Below are 24,663 nucleotides of genomic sequence, written 5' to 3'. Positions count from 1 at the left end.
ATTGATGTGCATCATATTCTACGCCATATATTATGCCACAAAACTGCTATTTGTATGTATTCTAATATAGCAATCTGTGCATCCAGGCAACAGTTCCCTCACTTGATGGTACAATATTAGTTGTATGTGTAGCATTTATGGAGATGAGTACATTTTGCCACATGGGAATGCTTTTCATCAGGAAACACGCAGTTTCATTAGGAAGCGCAATAAGACAGTTGTTCAGGCAGTGCCACACGGCCACAATACTTTTGTAACCGGGACTGTTAATGTTTGAGATTCCAAGATTTTGTGGTTTACTTAGTTGTGCTCACATGTAACTGTCTGGGATTTAGCAAGCAGCAACAGCGTTCATATTTTGAAGAGTCACTAATGATTGTCATATGTGCAGTGCAATATTGTATGAATTTGTGCAAACGGCAGTGTGGAACTTGCTACGTACCCTCATGTTGATAAGTGCAGAGACGGTGTGTGAGTTTCACACATACTGGAACGACAAGCACCATTTGATTCAAGGCAATGGGCTATTTAACACGCCCACTTTACATTGGAGCATCCTGTTCCTTGCTCCCAATGGGCGACAGGCAGCCAGCCATGATGCACAGTTTCAAATGAGGTAGCGTGTGGCATGATTCGGTAGGTGTGGCAACAGGGGCGGCATTACCAGGAAACAGATGATGGCATACGCATACGTATAGCTGTGCAACTGACAGACGTCCTGTGCCACGACTAATTAAAAAGGGAATGAGAAGATGCAGACATGAGGCCAGTTCTGTAGTCGTATGGACACATCCATTGCGATTGAACATACGCTGGACACATGCACTCTCAGTAGAAAACCTCCATTTTGTTGACCTGCAGGCATCTGGGGCAGCACTGTGTGCTGCAGAGTCACAATGCATTGACAGCACCAAAGAAACAAATATGCACACAGTCACAAACAGTTTACATGTCACGTTTACTTCGTAAGAAGCATCGGCTGTATTTGGACAGGGTAGAGGTACTAATAATTGTTTGGCAATTGTTCCATTTTTACGTACTGGCTGTGTACATTACTTTTTACAGTGTCTCATAGATTTCCTGTGGCTACATGCTGTTGTGGAAGAGGTGCTGCTATTGATGTGTTCCTTCAATCTAAAGTATGTCCTCTTACACACAAACATATGTGTGAAGTATACATAAAGCAATACATATTACCTACATTTCTTTTTACAGTGTGCTGCTTGCCCATGCAGTTAGTATCCTTACTTATTTAGGGAAGAGGGATGTTATTTTGCAGCTATTCTAGGGTGCTTGGCATTGTTGGGGGAAAAAAAACAAATATCATGGTTTCCTATTGTGGTACACTGCAGGAATTAGGCATTAATAGGAGACATGTCAGTATAGTTACCACATTGGAATTACGTTCCGCTGCCAATACTTTGCATTCCGTACTCTGCTATTTGTTTCTTCGTTTTCATGTGTAGCGGCATTGTGGTAATATTGCTGGATGCAGACGTGACTTTGTGTACTGGTTTTTTCCACCATGGTGCATACTGTATGCATTTGGTCTGTGTGTTTCACAAGTACAGAGTTTGCACACTTACCTTACTTCATTCTCCTTGAGATGTACATACATGGTGCTATTTATACATGTTTATTCACTTTGATGAATGGTAGCATTATGTAAGACAACTAATGCTGTTTCCAGCAGTTGGAATGCTAGCCAATATATGCGCTCAGATGTACATATTGTGGTTATTGTGCTCCTTGGTATGGAGACATCAATTTCCTATGCTGTATGGGACATTTACGCAACCCAATGGCTTTGTGGTGAAAATCTATTAAATTCAGTGAAAAAACGTTGTTAAAGTGAAGTTATGTTTACGTTGCACTAATAAAAACCTATGAAATTCAATGAAAAAACATTGTTAAAGGGACGTTACGGATAAAGATCTACTAAAAACATAAACTAGCCTAAAGCAATGTTATGGTTAAAGTGCCCTACTAAAAACCTATGAAATTCACTAACAAAAAACCTTGTTAAAGGGACGTTATGGTTAAGTTGCACTACTAAAACATCTATGCAATTCAATGTAAAAACGTTGCTACAGGGACGTTATGGTTACAGGTAAAACCGAAAAACCCCAGAAATTCGCCAGTTATGGTAAGGTACGCAACCATAACTCGCGCTACCACTGTGCACTGCAAGGACTAACACCCTTTAACAAGGTTTTATATGTTGCCTAGAGCATTACAGCTGAATTGTCACAAATGAATATTCACCCATCAAATATTATTGTAGGAGCTATGGTAGACGGCTAAGCTCTATTGCATTGGGCACAAGTGCTGCAACATCAGCAAAGTCGAGCTCAGCCTACTGTATCAATGTATCGATGGTTGGACACTTGTTTGCAATGTTTCCCTTCACCTGAGTGACACAGTAGCCGTCTTAGTGAGCAGTAGCAAGTAGCAAAGTGAATCAGTCCCCTGTAGCATTCAAAGAGGTTTCTCACCACCAAATGCAAGACATAAGCAACCAGAGATGCATGCCTGGGTCTTCCATGGACCTTCCAAGCAGATGCAAGTTTAGAGATAGTCCAGAACACCGGTTCCTGGGATCGAACAGCAGGTCACTCCCAAATGGAAGACTGCAAGTTCTCCCATAGTCCCGTGTGCTTATAAGATCGCTGGTAAAAAGTCAGTTTCATTGCTGATTTTGCCAACCTCTGTATTAATGCTGCAAACCATGACTGCCAAGTACTTCCAGTGACTGGTGACAACCGTACAGTCTATTTGTGTACCGCTTGTCGAAATGGCCATTGTCCAAATACCATGTGTGTCCCATGATGAGCCCCATGAGGGCCTTTATTTACTCGGCTCCAGTTACACAGCTCTAACACTGCCACCTGGCCAGAAATAGAATTGACGCAGGACTTTCCACTGAGGTTAGCCACACGCCACCAGAGGACACGCTTACAATGTGGTCCTTTCAAATGGTCTGCTCGCATAGATTCATTTCTTCCACATACCTTACCAAAAGTTGAGAATTACTACAGTTACAAGTAGTCATTTAAAGTAGTTGAAAAGAATAAATCAAGGTTACGATAATGACATAGCACACACTAGCTGTCCCTGGAATATCATACTCGCTCTGTCTCTATCGCTCTGTATGTCAGTTTTACTCTATCTATGTCTCACTGTATGTCTCTATCTCTCTCTCTCTCTCTCTTTCTCTATCTCCCTCTCTGGGAGAGAGTAACGTGTACTGACAGGAGCATGAGCAGATGTCGCTGGAATATCATACTCCTTATGTCTCACTCTATCGCTCTGTATCTCAGTTTTACTTTATCTCTGTCTCTGTCTCACTGTATGTCTCTCTCTCTGTCTCTCTCTCGCTCTCTCTCTCTCTCTCTCTCTCCCCCTCTTTGGTAGAGAGTAACGTGTACTGACAGGAGCACGAGCAGATGTCCCGGGAATATCATACTCCTTCTGTCTCACTCTATCGCTCTGTATCTCAGTTTTACTTTATCTCTGTCTCTGTCTCACTGTATGTCTCTCTCTCTGTCTCTCTCTCGCTCTCTCTCTCTCTCTCTATCTCTCCCCCTCTCTGGCAGAGAGTAGCGTGTACTGACAGGAGCACAAGCAGATGTCCCGGGAATAACATACTCCTTCTGTCTCACTCTATCGCTCTGTATCTCAGTTTTACTCTATCTCTGGCTCTGTCTCACTGTATGTCTCTCTCTCTGTCTCTCTCCCTCTCTCTCTCTCTCTCTCTCCCTCTCTCTCTCTCTATCTCCATCTCTGGGAGAGAGTAGCTTGTACTGACAGGAGCACGAGCAGAAAAAAAAAACATTCATACGTTGAAGGAAGTGGCTGCTGAGGTGAGAACCGCCCTGGTATTTGGGGACATAATTGTCAGCGCATGTGTCCTGCTGCAATGCAACCATCATTTTCAGAATGACTTAGTAGAAGGGGACACGAATAGGCTCTGAAGCAGTGAGCTGACACACCTTACAAGGATGAGTGGACCAGGCTGCAGGCACTACAATCACATTTCGTATGGATTTTTTTATTATCAGTTTGCGGGCTTACTGTAACAAGTGTGCAGATTCTGCAAGACTACCAACTAATCAGTAGGCAGAACGGAAACACGTATCTTTGCTTGCTGCTCATAATAGAAACAGATCATTTAAGCATGAAACATTTCAAGAAGGAAGGGCATTCCGACATGCAAAATGGTGCCTAGGAAATGATGTAATTGCACGAACATTGTAAGCTGGCACTTTTTCAAATATTACAATGGTCATTTGTAATGATCTCTTCAGTGTATATGGTAGTTAAAATTCTTACTGAGCACACCTAGTAAAAACATAACTTCTTTCCTGTAGAAGGTTAACATTCTACGGTCACCTATTGTATGTTTTCTAAGTACCCTTATTAGAAAGGGGATATCCAGCACTAAAGAAGTTTCCTAGCTAAACTGCATAAAATTAAAGAGTATTTTAGCAACATACGAATGACCACATATCTTTATAGTTGACAAATACACCAGTTATAAAATGGGTGTGTTCTTAAATCACTAAGTACATAAAGCACACTGCGCTTAGTGCTCATGAACTATCTATTCTCATCCAGACAGTCTCAGGATTTGGGTTTGAGGAGTAGGAAATTGCTGTGGCATCTGTCACTCCAGTGGGTTCTGTGGGCTGTTCTGCTTCACATTTCTGGAGGTAATGTTTCTTCTGCTATATGATAGGTCATGGATTATTATATAGCACTCTGTTATCAAATAGTTGGGAGAAAACAGGCAAAGTTAAGTAATATAGTTACTCTTCTGTTCTCTGTCAGTCCTGTATCTAAAAGTGGTTACTGACTGGAAATTGAAAACCGCATACAATTGAAAAGATGTTTGAATACATAACTCTTCAGCAGGGCTTATGGTGTAATGTCTGCATAGCCAGTAATAGTGACTCGGCCATGTTATATGGTACGACTTTTAACATCTTTCTATTTAATAAGTAGGAACCAGGATCTTAACCATCCACGTGGTCCTTTAATTCAGTTTTCTGGGCCACTAAATACTGCCAGGTCCAGGTCCTGCCAGGTCTATGAAGCTCAATTAGAACAATGCATTTCGGCAGTGGCCAAGCAAATCTTTTCTAAAATGAGTTTCTATCTATCGTCCATTGCATTCTGATGAGCGCGTAATCAAGGCAGTGCTACCATGTCTACATAGACTTTGAGAATGTGGGTGTTCCCTGACTCCCCTATTTTCTCACAATGTCCAGCTAGTCCTTTACATTAGGCTTAGGAGAATTTGGTGATCTCCATATACTTAAAAGCATGCTTTTGTGAACAAACATGAAGTGAATGATCAAAAAAGTATCTACATTTTAATTGTTGCTCTTTAATTGATTGAATACAATATCATGATTATAATGGGTCATTAAATATAACTAAATGATGGATGTAGGCAGATTATATTTTTCTCTGTATCGGCATTTCTGGCCCCATTGTTCCCTTGTCCATGCATAGTGTGTTTTCAATATTGAGGCTGCAAATGTCAATGTGCCCCACTCGACTATATTTTATATTTGAAAGTTTCTTTCCTCTGTGATTTATGATTACATAGGGCCTCATTATACGTAGTGCGGTAAACCATGGTGCTATTAGCACCATGGTTCATGCCGGTAATTTACCGGTACCGCCTTGGAGGAAAGGGGAATTACCGCCCTATTCCAAGGTTGGGAAGGCGGTAATTCCGCCTTCCTCCATTGCCCTTCCCCATTCCCATTTTTGCCCCATAGGGCTCTATGGGAATGGGGAAGGCGCTAATTACGGTACCGCAAATTGCGGTACCGTAATAAGCACCCTGGTCCCTTTGCGGGTTGGTTTTTAACGCCTGCTAAAAAGCAGGCGTTAAAGTACCAACCCGCAAAGGGACCTCGTAGTACGGCGGTGCCCTTACCGGTACCGGTAAACCCTTACCACACTACTTGTAATGAGGCCCTTAGTCATGTAATATATTTTATCAAGGTAGTGTTTTGTCAAATACTTTGCTGCTAGGTATCATGGTGATTTGTCCTCTATATTGTGTGGCAATGTTTCAGAGTTCTGCGTTATTTTGTCATTTACAATGATCATATCTTCCATTTGGTTTTATTGCAGCTGCTGGTTTGATGCATATTTATATAAGGTGTTGGGAAGGGGGCAGCCCCGTCCCCCCTCTAGGGGCTTTCACGTAAGGCGAGATGCATTCGAGCCACTGTGATGAGCCAGGGGGTAGGGAGACAGCCAGGGGGTAGGGGGACAGCGAGAGGGACGCCTTCCAGTCCAGCAGGACCCCATGTTAATGTAACCAATTATTGTGTAACTACATGGTGTGGCCCAAGGCACAGGCGGCATCGCCATTCTGCATAGATATTAATAATTCCAGGTAGAAGGGAAGGCCTGCGCGGTAAATGCAGCATTACATGCACTCGGCCCAAATCCACAAGGCCACAGAAATCTCAAGTCATGCCTGAGCTCCCATGGGGACAGTTTGCACCCCCACCCGACAAACCATCGATTCTTTTTTTATTTAATTTTTTATTGTATTTGGATAACTTAACCTTTTACAATCATACAACAATACATAATTTTCATATCCTTCCACAGAAAAGGGAGAATTTTTTTTATTAAACTAATAACCAGATCACAATGAAAAACCTAAATAATAGTTAAAACAATTATAATTCATATTTCAACAATCAATTCAAAAATGAAAACTAGAAAACCCATTAGGTGCATTTCCTTCAGAATTCCCTTCTCAATCAATTTGGACCTGAACACCCAATGCAGAGTCCCTCCTTATCTTGTTTCTTCCCTCTTTCCCTCGTACACACCCTCCTAACAAGACGGACCGGGTGTGGATATCCCCTATCAAACTTTTCGGGTACCCACGCCTTAATACTTACAACACTATCTTACATCTTTCAAGCATTTGAATTACAGCTACTGTTATACGCTGCCAATGACCATCAATCAGATGTTCCCAAAATGGATCTTGCATGTAATGTGTTGATTGGAAGATGAATTTACTAAAATAGAGCGATCTTGCATGCCTTGTGCCTTCACAGGCCATTAAGAGATGTTTGATAGTATGGACTTCTGGATTTTTGCAGATTTGGCACACTTTTATAGCCAATTCCCCCAACCCTCTCTTTGTGAGTACTTCACCTGTGTGAATAACATTCAACCTTAATCTCAGGAATGTATTCCTGATTCTCCAATCCGGAAACCTTGTCAGATATTTGCTCAGAAAAACTAATTACCGATCAACTATCTGCAGGGGATTGGGATTAGAACCCCAAAGGTACTCCTTCTATTGTTTGGATCCAATCCATTTCATCCCATCTCCTTTTTGCCTTCAACTGATTCTCCAGTAGAGTTTTTCTCTCTAAATCAGCGTCAAGTAATAGTTTTTCCACCTGGTTACTTAACGTTGAAAGAATTTTCGATGTTCTCTTTTCCATATGGACCTTTATATCTGCATAGAGAGAATCTTCCTGCACTGAACTGATCCGCTGAAGCACTCATATTAATTTCCACCCTGCCTGAACTTTCAGAGACCTTAAGCCTAATTCATATATAATATTAACCATCGAAAGGCTCATTGGCAGCCCTAAAGCGTGTTTCCACAGGAGATCCTCCCATTTTTGCCACGATGTATTCCAAAGTTGGGGTTTTGCTTCCAATCCATACAACAGAACTACAATCACCTTAGCTTGATAGAATTTTAATACTGGGATAATGGAACATCTTTTATGTCGAGCCTTTCACAATTAAATCTCTGATGTAAGACTCATCGAATGCTAGGCTCCAAACCTCTTGTCTATTATACTGAAATACAGTTCTGTGTGGTTTCTCAAAAAGCAATCCTAAATGACTAATCCAGTCGCTTTCAGAGACTAGATTACCTTGATGATTTCCTGATTTTCCCTCCAATTGGTTTAGGACTGACCAAAACTCTCTAGTATCCCTTTTTCCAATTAGTTCTAACATAAGTTCCCCATCTTGCTGAAGCCTTTCTACTTTCCTGGATATCGACCACGCTTTATAGTTCTTAATCATACGTTTTTACTCCATTTGCATTACCTCAGTGTTTCCCTTCATTTTTTTGCTAACTCGTAAATCACTATTCAGCTCCTTTTTCCTCCACATGGTTTCTTCGTCAAATGCATGACGATGGACTTGTTTCTGACCACCTCCATTCCCACTCAGGGGTAAGTTGCCCAAACAAACTTTATAAACCCTTCTGGGGAGCGGTTGTTATATTGTACCTGCTCTGGCAGGCCCATTAACCTATCATTAAGTTTCTTCCCCTCTACAATCTATTATTTGTTTGTCTCTCTCTTGTGCCTTCAATAATATACCTGTAAATTGGAGCTCAAGGCGTAGATGGTCACTGCCTCCCCCTCTCGAATGTTTAAAGTAGCTTTTTGCTCAAACAGGGAGCTTGATAGAAACAGATAATCTAGGGTTGAAACCGCTGTACCTTGAATTCTGGTTGGATTCGCAGGCATATCCTCGGAAGTTTCACATTTGCCATAATTAACCCCCAATCATTTAGAAGTTCCACCCATTTTCTGTGATTCTATGCCCAGTTTTCCTTGTTTGATCTTTTTTGATTTGTATACATTGAGAGTTCAAGTCCCCTCCCAATATTATTTCAGCCCCTGCATATAAAATTGTCATTTTTCCCAATGACAGTGCCAAAGCATCAAAAAAGAGCTAAAGCTCTGAACACACGGGATTCCAATAAATGTTGTAAACTATCACGTCCAAGTCACCGCTTTTCTGTCTCAGGGATGCTTTGCAAATGTTAGACTCCAATTGAATAATATCTTTAACTTTAGAGCATTTGAAAGCCAAGAGCTGGCTACCACTAGGTCTTACCTTGGCTTTCTGTACAGCTGCTTGTACAACCATATGATACCCCTCCACTGCAATTTGATTAACCAGCCAAGTTTCTTGTAACATTATGACATCTCCCTTCCCAATGAGATAGTTTTTCATGGTCTTGGAAGTCAAATTATTGGGACCCTGTGTGTTCCAGCAAAAAATATTGAAACCCCAACTTTTAAAGCGGTTTTTGGCCTAACCCAAGTTTCTGCAAAACCTCTGTTAGAATGCTCGGAAGCAGAGATAAAATATTCTCAGTTCTAAAGTCCCTCGATACTTCATCTTATTTAGGTGGGCTCATCGGATGTTTGGAGTTGACTTTCCCACTCCCCTGTTTAGGAGGACATTTTACACTCACTGTAGATGAAGTTTATGTCTATTCATTGTTCTTGAAAGTGTTGCAAACATGTGTCTTTCACCCAAAAGGAATGTGCCCCACAAGGACGCGATCAAAGACCAGCCCTTGGTGTGCATGTTATCTCATACTGACCAAAGCGGTTCCATGTAATAATGTCCCCTCAAAAATATCGGCATGCAAAAATATCGCCGGAAAATGGCCGTTTTTTGTGGGGACATTATTGCATGGAACATCTGCAATCCCCAAACCCTTTTTTTAACTTTTTTTTTTCCTGTCCCTATATATATGGTCACCCATATAATATCGCCACAACCTTTTCCCGGCGATATTATATACGGCGACCATATATATGGGGATAATATTACCTGATACCACCAAAGCATGATCTGGCCCATTCCTGGGTGACCACGAGTTATAGCCATTATAACTGACTAAACCCTAAGATCTGTGAATTCCATGGCACCAGGTTCCCTTTGACCACCAACCCCTAAGTTACAAGGCTGAAATGTTAAAAGCGGATGGTCAGGGTGTATCGTTCAAGCGACTGTCATGTAATTTGTATTGCGCGGTGCTGGGAGGGATAAATTATAGTTCAAAAGGAGAGTGGAGACCTTGGAGTCGGATGGCGTGGAGGGAGTGAGTGAAATGTGTGTGTGAAGGTAAGTGTGCCCCAGAACCTTCTGTGTGTTCGTCTTAAGGCCTGCCAAGTGCACAGTATGAGTGATAAAACAAGCTGTATAGTATGAGTATAATTAATTTGTTTTCTGACCTTCAATGTGAGAAGATGAGACCGCAGCACCTAAGTGATGGAAGACGGACGGACTGGGCTGGGAGCAATAAACTGCCATCCCATATGGATAAAGGTGGTACCTGTATAGAGTCCCTCCAATCAGCCGTGCATGTTTTTACTATATACATTGCGTCATGTATGACAATGTTTTCCTGTATAATATTCTACTTGTACTACTTTTCGGCAGAACGCTCTTAGCCGCAGAATTCTTTGCTGTTGCTCTCATCTGTCTGTGAGATTAAACTCGTTATCCTTACAAGATCGACTTGGGTCTTTCTTCCCTAGCGGGTTGTATTCTCTCTGGTGTGAGCATTCAGCAGTGTGCCTTGAAAGGCGATGGGGTAGGTTTGCAATATAGTATTGCAAAGAGCAGGATGGGTGTGTGCCGTGTCCCTTGACACCATACATGAGTTACCGGAAGGCGACAAGTCTGTCTTTGCCTCACAGTTGAAAGTTAGATTTAGTAAGTAAAAATCTTCTATAAAGAACCCTGAGCACACGATTCCTCCCACCACAAGGTCCCACCACCAACTGGCATGCCAAATGGAACATCAGGAATACGCAGATTCTGTGATCTCACGCCATTCTAAGGTGGAACCCCGATGACATCTGCCAGGCCCAGGAGCGTATACTTAAGGATATGAAAGATCATGAGATCCTTCCAACAATGTGTCCCTGGAAACTGTCTCACAGGAAGGGAGCAGAAGCCAGAGCCAACCCTTGTAAATCAGGCAGATTTCAAAACTGATCATTTAAGAGATCAGGGCTTTGCATTTCTTGGGTTAGAAGAAAAGCCATTTGGTTGCATTTCGTACCATTTGAATCCTCTGCAAATGGAAGGTTGGGAGCCCGATATAAAGAGCAGTCGATGCATGAGGTTGGCAGGCCACTATTGGGTAGGTATATTCAAGAACAAGGGGTGTGCAGAATTTCAGAAGTTCAAGCTGATAGAATGAGCTCTGAACCACCCCCTGAGCCACGCTGCCCACTTGTGTGTCCATGTAGTAGTAACGAATGTAACGTGTTGTACCTGTTTTGTATGAGCAGCACTTCCCTGAAGGAGTTTAGGATGGCAGAAGGTGGTGATTCAGTGGAGAGGTTTTCTAGCTCCTAGGATGGTGTCTTCATTTGATAGCCTTTCAGTTGTAGACTGTTCTCCTTTATCTAGAGCTCAATGGTATTTAGCCCTCTAGAGAGACACAGGAGAATGGCCCTTGCTGCTGGAAATGACGTGCCACACCTGCATATCATCAGAGTAGGAGTGGAAGAGGAGGTTGTTTGCTCCATAGAAGCACCAGGTATATGCTGCAGAACGGAGAGACATTAGTGGAGCACAGGGGGACACAGCTGCTTGCTGCTTGCTGCTTTGAGGGGCGCGAGCTGAGAACCCTAACTTGGACACTTTCTCTCGCCACTCCTAGAATGGAGTCGAGTCATTTTTCGGAATGCGGATTGACACTCCTGCAACATTTACCCAGCAGATGAAACTATGGCGATATATTTACTAGGATGAACATGCTAAGCCTGCCATTGTCAACAACCTCTGAAAGGTTGTCTCATATTTATTCAGCATGTATTCATTGCTGTGATAGGGGAGGAAACTCGAATACGACGAATTATGGAGTGATTGAATGTGTGTGTGCGCTTGAACAGTGACATCTTTTTATGGAATTCAGTAAAGCAAACAGAGGCCGGCAAAGTGGGGCACACATGTTCTTGTTCCTTTGGGTCCAGGGAGGCATCAATAAGGAACGGGCTGCTGTTAAGGAATGCCAGCATAATACCATTCCTTGTATTTGAATGATTCTACATTATTTTTAGGAGTTACATTACTTTGTGATAAATTACTTCATTGTCATTACTTCACATTTTGTAAAGAATTATTTTATGGGGTGGTACCCCCATTTCCCCTCTCCCCTTCACTACGACCCCTACCCAAACCCCTACCTGCCACCCTTATAACTCCTAACCCTTAATTACATCTACACAATTACTTCCCAATGAAGTCATTTGAATTAATGACAACAAAGTAAATTACCACAAAGTATGCACTTTGTTGAAACATTGGGATATGGTTTTAATTACTCATGGAATCCAGATATCACTCCCTGTTTGGGGGTAGAATTCCACCAACCCAAAATCTAATCACATGACCATGCAGTCATGTGTATGGTGGTTGTGTGTGGCCATGATCTTAGTTCTAGAAATGAATTTATGGAAATCTACCCAGTAGGATTCCCAGTGGTTATGACTGATCTCAATTCAAGCATTCCATTCATCCATCAGTTTCCTCGTTAATAATCAGTCTCGGTATTTCACTGATAAGGCCCGATAAGACTTACACATGCCTGGACCTGCTTGTTTTCCCATGCAGAGGTGATGCAGTCTGGCTACTTGCACAGGTCGTCATATGTGTGCAGTGTATTCTATGGCTTGTATTGATATAACTTATCCATTTTTTTTAATTCACATTTTTATTGACATTTTTATTGAAACATTTATTTTACAATAATTCAGAGAAGCAGGTTAGACAAACTAAATGAGATATGCATCTATGTCAGATTCAGAAATATGCCCCAGATGTCTTCATACAAATTACACTTCCTGACTTCAATGACTCGCCCCAGCAGTGACATTCTCTGCAAGTCCTCGATCCTAGATGACCGTGAAGGAAAGGTGGTACCCGTCCAATCCCGAAATATGATCTTTTTTGCAGAATGAGAGGTCATAAAGAAACAACATTTTTGTGGGTAAGTCAAATCCTCAAGAGCTTATCCGCCCCCAAGACAATGGTCACAAAATCAAAATCCAGATCAGTTCTCAAGACCCTGTTCATTTTGTCTATAAATTCACACAAGAACGATCTCACTTTACAACATTCCCACATCTAGTGCTCAAAAGAGCCTGACCTATGACCACAACCCCAGCATGGATCTAAGTCATTCATCTAACTGGCACATAACTTGGTTGGCATGCCGTAAACATTGTTAAGATTCTCTGCTCCACGTTCTCACCCAGATTCAAAAGAGGTCAGTGCCACATTCCTGCAAAGTTTCTCCGATCTTCCCTCCATCGTGTCCGAGCCAATTGTATCTGACCATGACCTGAGTAGTTGCTCATTTGATTTCCTATAGTTTATTAGAAGCTTCTACATATTCATAGCAAAATGGTCCTTTCCCACCAAGATCAATATTTTTTTCTATGAGAACATCTTGCCTGTTCTCTTCAACATTTCCTATTATTTGCCTTAAGCTTCTGTATTCCCCATAGGTGCAATCTTGAAGATCCATCATCGTCAGAAGCTTTTTAAAGTGGGTCTAGTAATTGTCCATGAATAAATCTTGAATCCTTGCACACCATTCAGAAACCAGTGCAGCCAGAAAATGGGCATCCTGTCGATCGCTCTCCCTTATTCAGCCAGAGTGATGTTCTAGGGGATTTCGCAGGATCCTCCCCAGTCATTCCGTCAGGGTTGGGCCAGGACTTTCTCAACAATCTGTTGCAGGAAAGAGGGGACACTACCCCTGACGCTCACAGTTGTCGAGAGTGCCTCCAGGACAAGCAGCGTCTCCATTATCGATTCTGCCCACAGCCAATCACCAAGCGACTCCTCCAGAAATGGTGTTAAGTGGAGCACTGACCATAAGCCTCCCCGTTCATAGAGCAGTTGCAGTTTCCAAAGTTTCAGTTGTGACTGTTTCTGCTCCTTTACAAAGCTCTGCATCTGACTATCTATATCCAATATGCTTGTCCTCTTCACATGTACAGGCAGCTTACTTATTACCTATTTGATGCAAGGAGCCAAAGTCACCTTGGTAGCATTGACTTTCCCCCAAAGGGACACGTTCAACTGTGACCATCTCACCATATTCATGTTCGCCATCAAATGTATCATATTTTCATCAATCATCAATCTCACCTCCTTCATCAGCCACACTCCAAGGTGGTTTTCTGGACACCAACTGAATTTGAACCTGGTAAAATGTGTACTTCTGCATGATGCAGACACCGGCATTGTATCAAATTTGGACTAGTTGATTTTGTGTCTGAAGAGTTGAAGGCTATTTGTTTCATCAATGCTGGTGAGGAAGACCTCAGATCATTTGTCACAAGCAGAATGTCATCGGCATAGAGAAATACTTTCTGCAATGCTTCACCGTAATGGGCACCTTTTATTTGTGCTTCTGCTCTTATACTCATGACCAAGGACCCCATCTCCAACACTAATAGCAAAGGTGACATTGGGCAACCCTGCGTTGTGCATCTCATCAGTTCAAACGTATTCATGGGCATGCCACTCGTGTTGACTGTCGCTTTTGGCCCAGTGTATGATTACGACATTCACCCTTCTATCTCCGGTCCAAACCCTAAACACTCCAGCAGTGTAAAGAGGAAGCTCCACTCTATCCAATCAAAGGCCTTCTAAGCATCTAGTGAGAGCGCTGACCCAGCCGACATCTACCTTTGACTTTCCTGTAAAATCAGTATCAATGTCTGCATATTGGAGGACAACTTCTTTCTTTAACAAACCCAGACTGATTCTCATCGACAAGTTGCAGCAAAGTACCCTCTACGCTCACTGATAGTGCTTTCACAAGTATTTTATTGTCTGTGTTTATGAGACGTATTGGTCTGTATCTCGCCATTGCTGTTGGAGGTTTGCCTTTCTTCAGCAGTAGTGATATGGAAGCATGTTGTGTCGATTGAGGCAGCGTCTGCTTTATTCTTGATGCCTGCAACACTTCAGTTAACAGTTCAAAAACTGATATATGATATGATATGATATGATAGTTTATTTATATAGCACCAATACACAATGTGTTTCAAAGCGCTTCAAGGCAAGGGAGGGAACAAGTGAAATTAACTATCGTGCTCGGGCTGACGACATTTCAGATAGTCAAGAGCTAAAACATAGATAAGGAAGGGAGGGGGACAGTGGGAAGGAAATGGAAACAGACAGGCGACTACCGTACTAGCCCTGACAAAATTTCTGTTAGAGCCGGAGAAAAACAAAAGGTGAGGGAGAGGGGTGCAGAAAGGGAGGGGAGGATGAAAACAAGCGACTATCATCCTAGGCCTGACGACATTTCAGACAGTGCTGGAGGGGGCATGGGGAGGAAAAAAACAGTAATGGGAGGGTGGAAGAAACAGACGAGGTTGCTATCATATTAGGTCCAGGGACAATTCTGATAGAGTAAGTGCATAGAAGAAAGTAAGGGGAAGAGATAGGAAAAGGGAGAAGGGAAAGGAGGAGAGAACAGAGAGTAAGCAGTCAATAAAAGCGGAGAAGCAAGAGTTGATAGCGAATACATTTGCAGAAGTCAATATTAACACATAATGTTGCAAGCCAGGATACAAGATGAAGGTGGCAGTTTTGGGAGGTAGCTTGGACTGAGGGGTAGAGAGGGTGAGCTGGGAGGAAAAGAGAAAGTGATCAATCCAGGAGAGAGGAGTGGTAAGAGGGATAGAAAGGGGAGGAGTGGTAAGAGGGATAGAAAGGGGAATGTCTGAAGAGATCAGAACATTCAGAGTGTGCCCTGCAGAGTGAGTCGGGCCAGAGGTGAGAATAGAGAGTGAGAGAAAGTCACAGAGGTTGCGAAAGAGTCCAGAGGAAGGACAGGAAGCATCCAGGTGAATGTTAAAGTCTCCAAGAAGGAGGAGTTGAGTGGTGGAGACCAGGAAGGAAGAGGAAAGGTCTGCTCACTCAGAGAGGAAGGATGAGATCTGACCAGGTGGCCAATAGATGGTAGCCACAGTGAGGGAATGGCCAGGAGAGAACGATGCTGCAGACGAGGCATTCAAAAGAGGAGTAGGCCTGTATAGGGATGAAAGAGGCAGGAACCCACTCAGGTAAGATCAGGGCATCTCCCCCTCTGCAACGGTTGGATCTGGGCACAGAGAGGATCTTGTAGCCATCAGGGAGGAGAGTGTCAAAGCTCGTCACAGAGCTGGCCGTGAAACATGTCTCAGTGATACCAAGAACATTGAGGTCAAGTTCTCCCAGGAGGCGGCTGATGTCAGAGGAGTGTTTGACAGCTGAGCGAGAGATGAGAATCGCAATATGGAGAAGGTTTCCATCCTTGAAAGACTTCCGGGGAGGGTTACAAATCAGAGGTACGCCCAGCAGAGGTGTAAAAGTAACCCGTGGGGGGCAGAAGAAGAAGGAGGAGAGGGCAGGTAAGTCAAAGAGGAGACAGTAGGGGGAGGCAAGGAAGCTGTCGAGGGAAGAGAGGGGCAATACCCTTCTATGTATTTTCCAAATACTAGCGTCTTCGCCCCATCAGGTGAGCACTTCCCCAAAGGGCTACATAGTATTCTAAGTCTTGTGGTGGTGCTGTAAATATAAACTTCACATCATTCTCACTCTCGTTCATGCTTGTGGGCTCCTTACCGAACCTAACCTTACCAAGCTCAATTTTATTAGCTGACATTATATAATGTGCATTCCTTTGGTGACATTTGCACAAGCCGATGACCCACTGGCCGATGCAGACGGTGACAAGCATCACAACAAGCAAAGGGGCAGTTATTTTGAACATTGCTTCCAGGCAATCTGAGACCCAGGCAATTAGTCCGTCGAGCCAGGTGTTTGACGTATTGTCTTACGTCTCATAATTTTCTCATGTATTGTTCCTATCACTTCGACAGCCTCTGTAAGTTTTCCGTTAGCTGCATCTTTTACAGGTGTGTCGGTGCAACATGTGCTTCCTATTTTGTGGCACACGCTGCCTTCCATTGCAGTCATGATGTCCAATATATAGCGATTTTGCAGGGCCATTAGACAGAAAGCTTGGAGCTCTTCTCAGATTACATTTAACTTTTTCGGTTGCATTAGCCAATTGGAGGATTTGAGTCCATATCGCATTATCTGCCATTTGCAGCTAATGCGAACAGTAGCAAGAGTGAGCTGAAAAACACGGACGCCTTGTTTAAGGGTCATAATTGTGGTGGGATAGTGTCCAAGCTCTGAGTGGATTCTGCTGATATATAGTTGCTGGCCTTCTTCCTCCTTGTTATTTTCGGTTGTTCTCCTCACTCCTCCACGGGACCTGTTGCTTTATTTTTCAATTTCTGGGTGGATAGATTATTAAATGGTGCCAGATCTGCACGGGACACCACGAAGGCAGGGCTGTGGAGGGTCACTAGTGCACAGATTCCTCCCAAGTCTGGTGGCAGTTGGACACATGCTCGTCTCCCACAGGCCCAGCACACATCCATCACTGCAGTGGACCCTTTCTGCAATGCCACATTGTTCATCGTCCTCTCACAGCTGGTATTCATCACCAGCGCCACCGTCCCAATTACTCTAAAACAAAAAGACTACTGTATGAGCAACATTATGTATACTGGGCAGTATTTTTTATCTATCCAGGTTAAGGCATGTACGTTTTTGTTCCATATTTTCCTACATTCTGCATTTATTTTCTTCACCACTTCCTCTTCAAATCCCACCAACCCTTCTGCTCTGCGCTGTACCATCCCATGTTCCCATTTTCCATTGTGATGCACCAAACCTCGGATTCACATCAGCGGCCTGGTGTGGCTGGTATATGATGTCCTGTTGCACTCTTGCAGAATATTCTCTTGTGGGCAGTGACAGCCTGTTTTCCCTTCTGTGCCCCTTCTGTGTTATATTCTAGTATCATGTGTTTGATAGCTTGTCCCTGGGCCATGCTTTCCAATTGCATATAGTTATTGGTGTACATCTCCTCTCCCTCATCTATCCATTTTACTTCTATGGTGAGCCCCTGACACAGCCCTCTGGTTTTGGACAAATACATATACATCAGACATCCTCTTTCCTCTACTATCACTTCTTGTGGCAGGAATTATTTTAGTGTCCCTGTGAGGTGTGGAATGAGTGACCACACATAGCAGCTGCCATCAGTGCTTCCTTGCTCCACCCTCTTCTTTTCTCTCTGCAACAGATTTTCAGAGTTGATGTCCCCTCCCTCTCCAATAGCATTGTACTAGATATACTCCTCTTAGTGCGTGTCTCCCTTTCACCATCCGCTGGCGTGCTCATACTACCCCTATGCAGTAGGAACTGGAAGAGGAGGAGAAGACAGAAGACAGAAACACAGAACAATCCAACCCCTGCTATATTTGCATCAACTTTTATTCTTCTCACATTCCCCCTAGTATTCTCTTGCCCATCTTCTCTTTCATATATGTGCATGTGTTATAATCTTATTGCAGTACACAAAGTCAATTGATTAATACTTCCAATTCTCTCCCTGATGTGCTGCTGTTGTCTTTGCAAACATAGGACATATGGATCCATGCCCTGCTTTCCTTTATTTTAAACTGCTGTTGGGGTTGCATAAAGAACTTTAAAGGGACCGCAAAATCTTAGCTCCTTCCACCATCTGATGATGTTGTGGAAGAGAACTCGGTCGCCCAGATAAAGAGACTGTGCTTGCAGGAAGTCCTCCTCATGATGGGCATTTGTGTGCTCTTCAACGCTGGATGGCTAACATGTTGGTCGCTGAAACTGGCGGCGGATGTAGTGGAGAACGGTTTATAGTGATACATTCGAATTACATTATGTCGAAAGTCATAATGTCGAAAAAAAAGTAAAAAAAAAAATCGAATTTCTTTTTTTGGTTGCTTTTTGTTCGAAATGGGGGGGCTCCCCCAAACCCTTTTTTGTAATTTTTTTTTGTTTTACCCCTTTTTTTTACCTCCAGAACCCCAAAAAAAATAAAGCATTCAACTTTTTTTTAAACACTTGAAATTGTCACCTCTAAATGATTGCGCAGCCCTGAGCAAATGGTAAATGTCCTATTCAAATTGAGTGTGTAACTGGACAACAGATACGGTGAAACAAAGAGTCCAAAGCAAGTAGATTCTTCAGTCAAAATACGCTGTCGAAACAGATTTTATGAAATGATGCAAAAACAAGACTGCCGACACGTGTTTCGACCCAGAACAACAGGTCCTTTTCAAGGCAAGACTGTGGTGTTAGTATGATTCATATGCATTCAAATACAGCAATATATTATGTAATCATGCCATAAAGATAAGAACATTTGAAATTTAAACCAAAATTAACCAGCAGAGGAAGAAGAGGAGGCCAGGGTTAAAGAAGAGAAATGCAAACAAGAAAGAAAAAAGCCCATATGTACATTACATCATGTCAAAGAGCAAAGCAACCATTTCAATGTGAAACATATTCCAAGTAAATAAGAAGTAAATAAAAAACATTTGATTTATTACCATATATTGTCGAACCAAAAATCGCGGTCGAAGTGCCAATATGTGAATGTCCATATGATGAAAACAAAATAATATGTAAAAAAGAGAGAAAAAAAAACACCATAAGCCTGAATCCTAAATGAATAAACAACTGGTACATTTTTACAATTAGTTAATCCCATGTACACGCATAGTGCAAAGGTAACAAACTATTGTGCCAGGGATCAAAATGGTAATAAATCAAATGTTTTTTATTTACTTCTTATTTACTTGGAATATGTTTCACATTGAAATGGTTGCTTTGCTCTTTGACATGATGTAATGTACATATGGGCTTTTTTCTTTCTTGTTTGCATTTCTCTTCTTTAACCGTGGCCTCCTCTTCTTCCTCTGCTGGTTAATTTTGGTTTAAATTTCAAATGTTCTTATCTTTATGGCATGATTACATAATATATTGCTGTATTTGAATGCATATGAATCATACTAACACCACAGTCTTGCCTTGAAAAGGACCCGTTGTTCTGGGTCGAAACACGTGTCGGCACTCTTGTTTTTGCATCATTTCATAAAATCTGTTTCAACAGCGTATTTTGACTGAAGAATCTACTTGCTTTGGACTCTTTGTTTCACTGTATCTGTTGTCCAGTTACACACTCAATTTGAATAGGACATTTACCATTTGCTCAGGGCTGCGCAATCATTTAGAGGTGACAATTTCAAGTGTTTGTATCTATTAGCAGTTTATGAGGTGACTGCTGGTCCCTCTTTCGTGCAGCAACCCAATCTTATTTGGTTTGTAAGGGTCTCATTGACTTTAGTTTGTCTTCTCAAATTTAGTTCTAACCCAGCGCCTCACCACACCGGCACACCTCAATTTTGTTTTTTAACTTTTTTTTAAACATTTTTTTTTACTTTATGTCTTTCGACATAATGTTTCCGACTTATTCACTGCCTACCGTGGAGAACATTTGTCATTTCTGTCAGATAGGCTTTCATTTCATCTCCAAGGTTTTCTGAGATAGGGGTAGCATCCGAAATAAAAAATGTAGGAGGGACAGGTGCATGCATCCTCCTACCTGTTACAATTTTGTGCAGAGTCAAGTGGTGATCCGCACTCGGTGAGTTATGAAGAGCGAAAAGGGCAATGGGAGACAAGAAAGCCAATTTTGGCACAGAGAAGAGGTTAGCATCGCAAAGTATTCGTTTAGTAAGACATTGAGCTGTTCAACAATCCCGTTTGCCTGCAGCCGGTACACTGTGCAAAGCTTATGTTTTATCCCCAAGAGACGTGTAATCTCATCAAAAAGGTTGTTGGCAAAGTGCTGGCCATTATCCAACCTTACCCCCACACACAATCCCCATCTATGGAAACGCCTCCCTCACCAAGAATTTGGCTGCAGATTGTACATCATTTTTGCACAGGGTCCCGCCTCAAGCCAATGTTGAATGGACAGACAATAACTATCATGTACCTATATGATGCACATCTTTCTTGCATGCCAACATAGTCGATATGCAACTGCCGGAAGGCCCCTTCCGGCCGAGCTATTGTTCCCTGGATAGTTTTCAATGTATGACCAGATGAGAATTCTTGACATGTCACACAGTTCCTCATGAACTCTGCCACTCTCTCATGCAAGTGCTGCACATACCACCCTTCATTCATTTCTGCCGCTATACTTTCTTTGGATGCCTGGGTGGGGAAGTGCAGCTGTTCTAATGCCACACTTAGCAATTTATGGGGCATTACAGACCTCCCTCTACTATTTTGTCACCAAATGAATTCAGTGGGTGAGAGTGAGCACCCATGCTGTATCCATAATTCTTTTTCCTCTTGTTGCGCTTCTTCTTGCAGCTCTATAATTTGGACAATGGGTATTGTGTTGAAACTTTCCTCTCTCTCTCTCTCTCTCTCTCTCCATCCACTTTCCTTTCTGCTGCCATGAGTGAGGCTCTTTCTTTCACCCCTGGGTATCTTCTTCTACTTCCTTCAGATAAATAAACTCCTTCTTTTGCGGCTCGGTCTGCCATTTTGTTTCCTAATGAAAGTCTGTCTTGTTTTCCTGTGTGGGCGGCACATTTTATTATTGTCACAATTGGTACTTTTAGGACCTCAAGTACCTGTTTAAGCAGCTCTGTGTGCTGTACAGGGGACCCATCACTTCTTCTGAACCCTCTCCTTTCGCATTATGCCAGTCCTGAATGTATTGTTGATGTAACATAGGCAGAATCGGAATAAAATGTTAGCCGCATGTCCTTCCATCATGTTTAATGACCTGATCATTGCCACTAACTCTGCTGCCTGTGCTGAATAGTGTGAGGGTAGTCGTTTTTGGGATGCTATTACATTTTCCCCCATTTATGCTGCATACAACTGCCACTCCAGTATGTCTCCATCCCACCTATGGGTCTATACTGGATGACACGGCAATATAAACCATGTCTGCCCCTGCTATTTCCTCTTCTTTTATTTGTATGTTCCCTTCCATTCGGTACATGTGTGCTGCACAATCATGTAGCTAGTCCCCTTCCCCTAAAGGTTCTGCTATGAAGGTAGGCGAGTTGACCACACAACACCTCACCACCTCGACGGCTGGGTTTGTCAGGAATACTTCATAACCTTATGTCCTCTGTGTTGTCAATGTGCTTTTTGATTTTTTTGAGGATGGCAAACAGCGAGTGTTCCATGTTTAGTACTACGGGACACCCCATAGTTAGTGTTGCTGCCTTCTCTATTTGAAAATACTGCATCTGCAAGCACTTGTTCATAGGGGAAGTGCCCCTGCATCACTGGATCTAGAATACAGCTGTAATATGCCACATGCTTGTGTCCCTTGTTTCTTTTTTTCTGTGAGGACCACTGTCCTCACTGAGCCATCTGAATGTGAGAATAAATAGCATTTTTCTCTCTAATTTGGGGTGGCCAGCACTGGCGAGTGGGCCAGTGATTCTTTTAACTCTGTGAAGTTCTCATTCATTTCTGATGTCCTTTTAATTCCCTCTTTTCTTTTTGTGCCTCATTAAGGCCCTGCAAAAGGGGTTTTGTGAATGTGGAATAATCGAACACCCATGCCTTGCAATAGTTGTATAGTCCCAGGAGCTTCTGGATTTCCTCCACTGTGCGAAGGCAAGCTGTGGAGTGAACCACCTGTAACCTCTATGGTGTTATCCTACACCACTTAATGGATATTATCTGTCCCAAATACACAATCTCTTCCAGGCAATATTGCAGTTTCGCTTTATCCACCTTGTATCCTTTTTCTGCTAGCAATGTTGGGAGTTGTACTGGGTCTGCTCTATACTCTTCCTCTGTTTCACTGCATATAAAAAAATCAAGTATGTTCAAATCTGGCCCGCAATGCGTCAACACGGTTAAGTATCATGAGTCTGGGTGCAAAAGAATAGAAAAGAAGGCGTTCTTCAAGTCAATGACTGTGAAGTACTTTACGTTTGCTGGAATGTTGCACAATACTGAGGCGCGGTTCAGGAGCAAAGGAAATTCTGTCTCAACCACATTGTTTAGAGGTCGCCGATCCCACAAACATCGAAACTTACCATTTGATTGGCCCTCCCAGGTACGCCACCCTGTCAGCTTCCTCTTCCTATAGCCACAGTTCTCTGGCTCAAGTCCACCGTCCCTCTACCCCCGAGTGTCTGCAGGATCGGCTTGCTGCCCTGTCATTACATCACCCAGCGTTGTCTTCTCTGCTTAAGTCGTACCTGAGACGTGCAACTTGAGCTCTGCCTCCCTCCTCTCTTGCCTGTGCGATGGCAATCATGTGTTTAGAGTGGTACATACCATGGCAGGGCCCTTCCCGGGGGCATCCCTGCTGAATGTGTTCACCCGGGCTATATTTTCACTCTCTGGTGCTAACCATAGCATGGTCCCTTGCGTCAATAGTACACACAATGCATCCCCCAACCCCATGTTTCTTTCTAGGTCTTCTTTCATGGTGTAAATGAATTTTGTTTGGGTTCCTATGTTTTTCCTCCTTAGATGGTGCCCGTCCCCCTGTGCTTACTTTCGGAGGTGATAGGTACACCCCCCTATCTAGTGCTGAATTAGCACCTTTAATACAGTATTATCCTTTTCAGATGCTGGAGCTTAAATTATGCAGCTCATGTGACTTCTTCGATTTAAGACTGACATCTGACCCCAGATAAATCCCAAGTGTCTGATCCAATGGTATTTTAAAGAAAACTATTTGAAGGGTGCCTTTGGTGTAACAGTGCTAGAGTTCTCTGTGTACATCCAGCTGGAATGTGATGCATCTGGTCTGGATATCTAGCCCTCCAGAGTAAGAGCCTTTCTAAGCTGCTCCGTCCAATACCCCTAGTCACTCATCATCAGCAAAGCAGTGTTCCATAATTGTATGAGAACTCTGGAAAGAGGCCAGGGGGTCTCCAGAAAGAACCACAGAACATAGAAAAGGAACCCGGCCTGCCATGTTTCTTTAAACACTTCTCCGTCTGCATCCCTTTACCATGTATCCGCCAGTGACATTATCAGAGAGGCGAGCACTAGTGCACATTCACACTAGCAACTCCGCTGAGTGCCACGGTTTGCTGCATTTCTTCAGGAGATATAAACTGGCAAGACAGGACGTTAGGCCAATGCAGCATAGTTTTCTAATGCATGTTTAATTTCAGTGGATATTATTTTGCACTTGGCCTATGATTGTTTTTTAGTTATAAGACCTTCCACTGAAAAAAAAGTCCACATCAGATGATGCCGGCTACTTCACACAGATGATCTGCAATAATGGTGCCATGCATTAAAAGTGAAGAAAACCACAGGTTAGGGCACTAGAAAAAGGGGACCACTGCGCTGATCAGAAAGCTAATCAATGTACCCTGCTGCGTGTGTGGGGGTTCAAGAGAGATGGCACCCTTCCGCCCCAAGTATAGGTTTTCCAGAATTCTACAAAGGAGAACGCTGTTAAAAGGGGCCCTGTTGTTTGATCACGACTTATTTTCAGAAACATTGCATGGAATCATTGAATATAAGGAACAGTTGTTCATCTGTTGACATTTGCATAGGCATAGCTTCTATTCTATTGAGGTGGGATTCTGTTTTACAATGGAGGTCATTACGACCTTGGCATTAAGGGGTTAATGGCGCTGGTAAAGGTGCCGGAGCCGTCGACCCCTTACCGCCTCATTATGATTTCTGCTTGCGGGACCCGATAAGGACGCCTGGTTTTACCAGGCAGCCTTAGCGGGTCCCATGAGCAGCCCAGCATGCTAACAACGGCCCTTTATTAACAGGCTCGTTGTTAACATGCTCCCCATTCCCATTGAGCCCTATGGGGGCTCGAATTGGAATGGGGATGTACTGGGTCTGGGTTCCTTGAATGAGGAATTACCGGGCTCTACAAGATCGGAATGGTCC

Source organism: Ambystoma mexicanum, chromosome 2p (assembly GCF_040938575.1).
Source record: "Ambystoma mexicanum isolate Mex_15411 chromosome 2p, UKY_AmexF1_1, whole genome shotgun sequence".
NCBI lineage: Eukaryota > Metazoa > Chordata > Amphibia > Caudata > Ambystomatidae > Ambystoma > Ambystoma mexicanum.
This window is presented reverse-complemented; position numbering follows the sequence as displayed.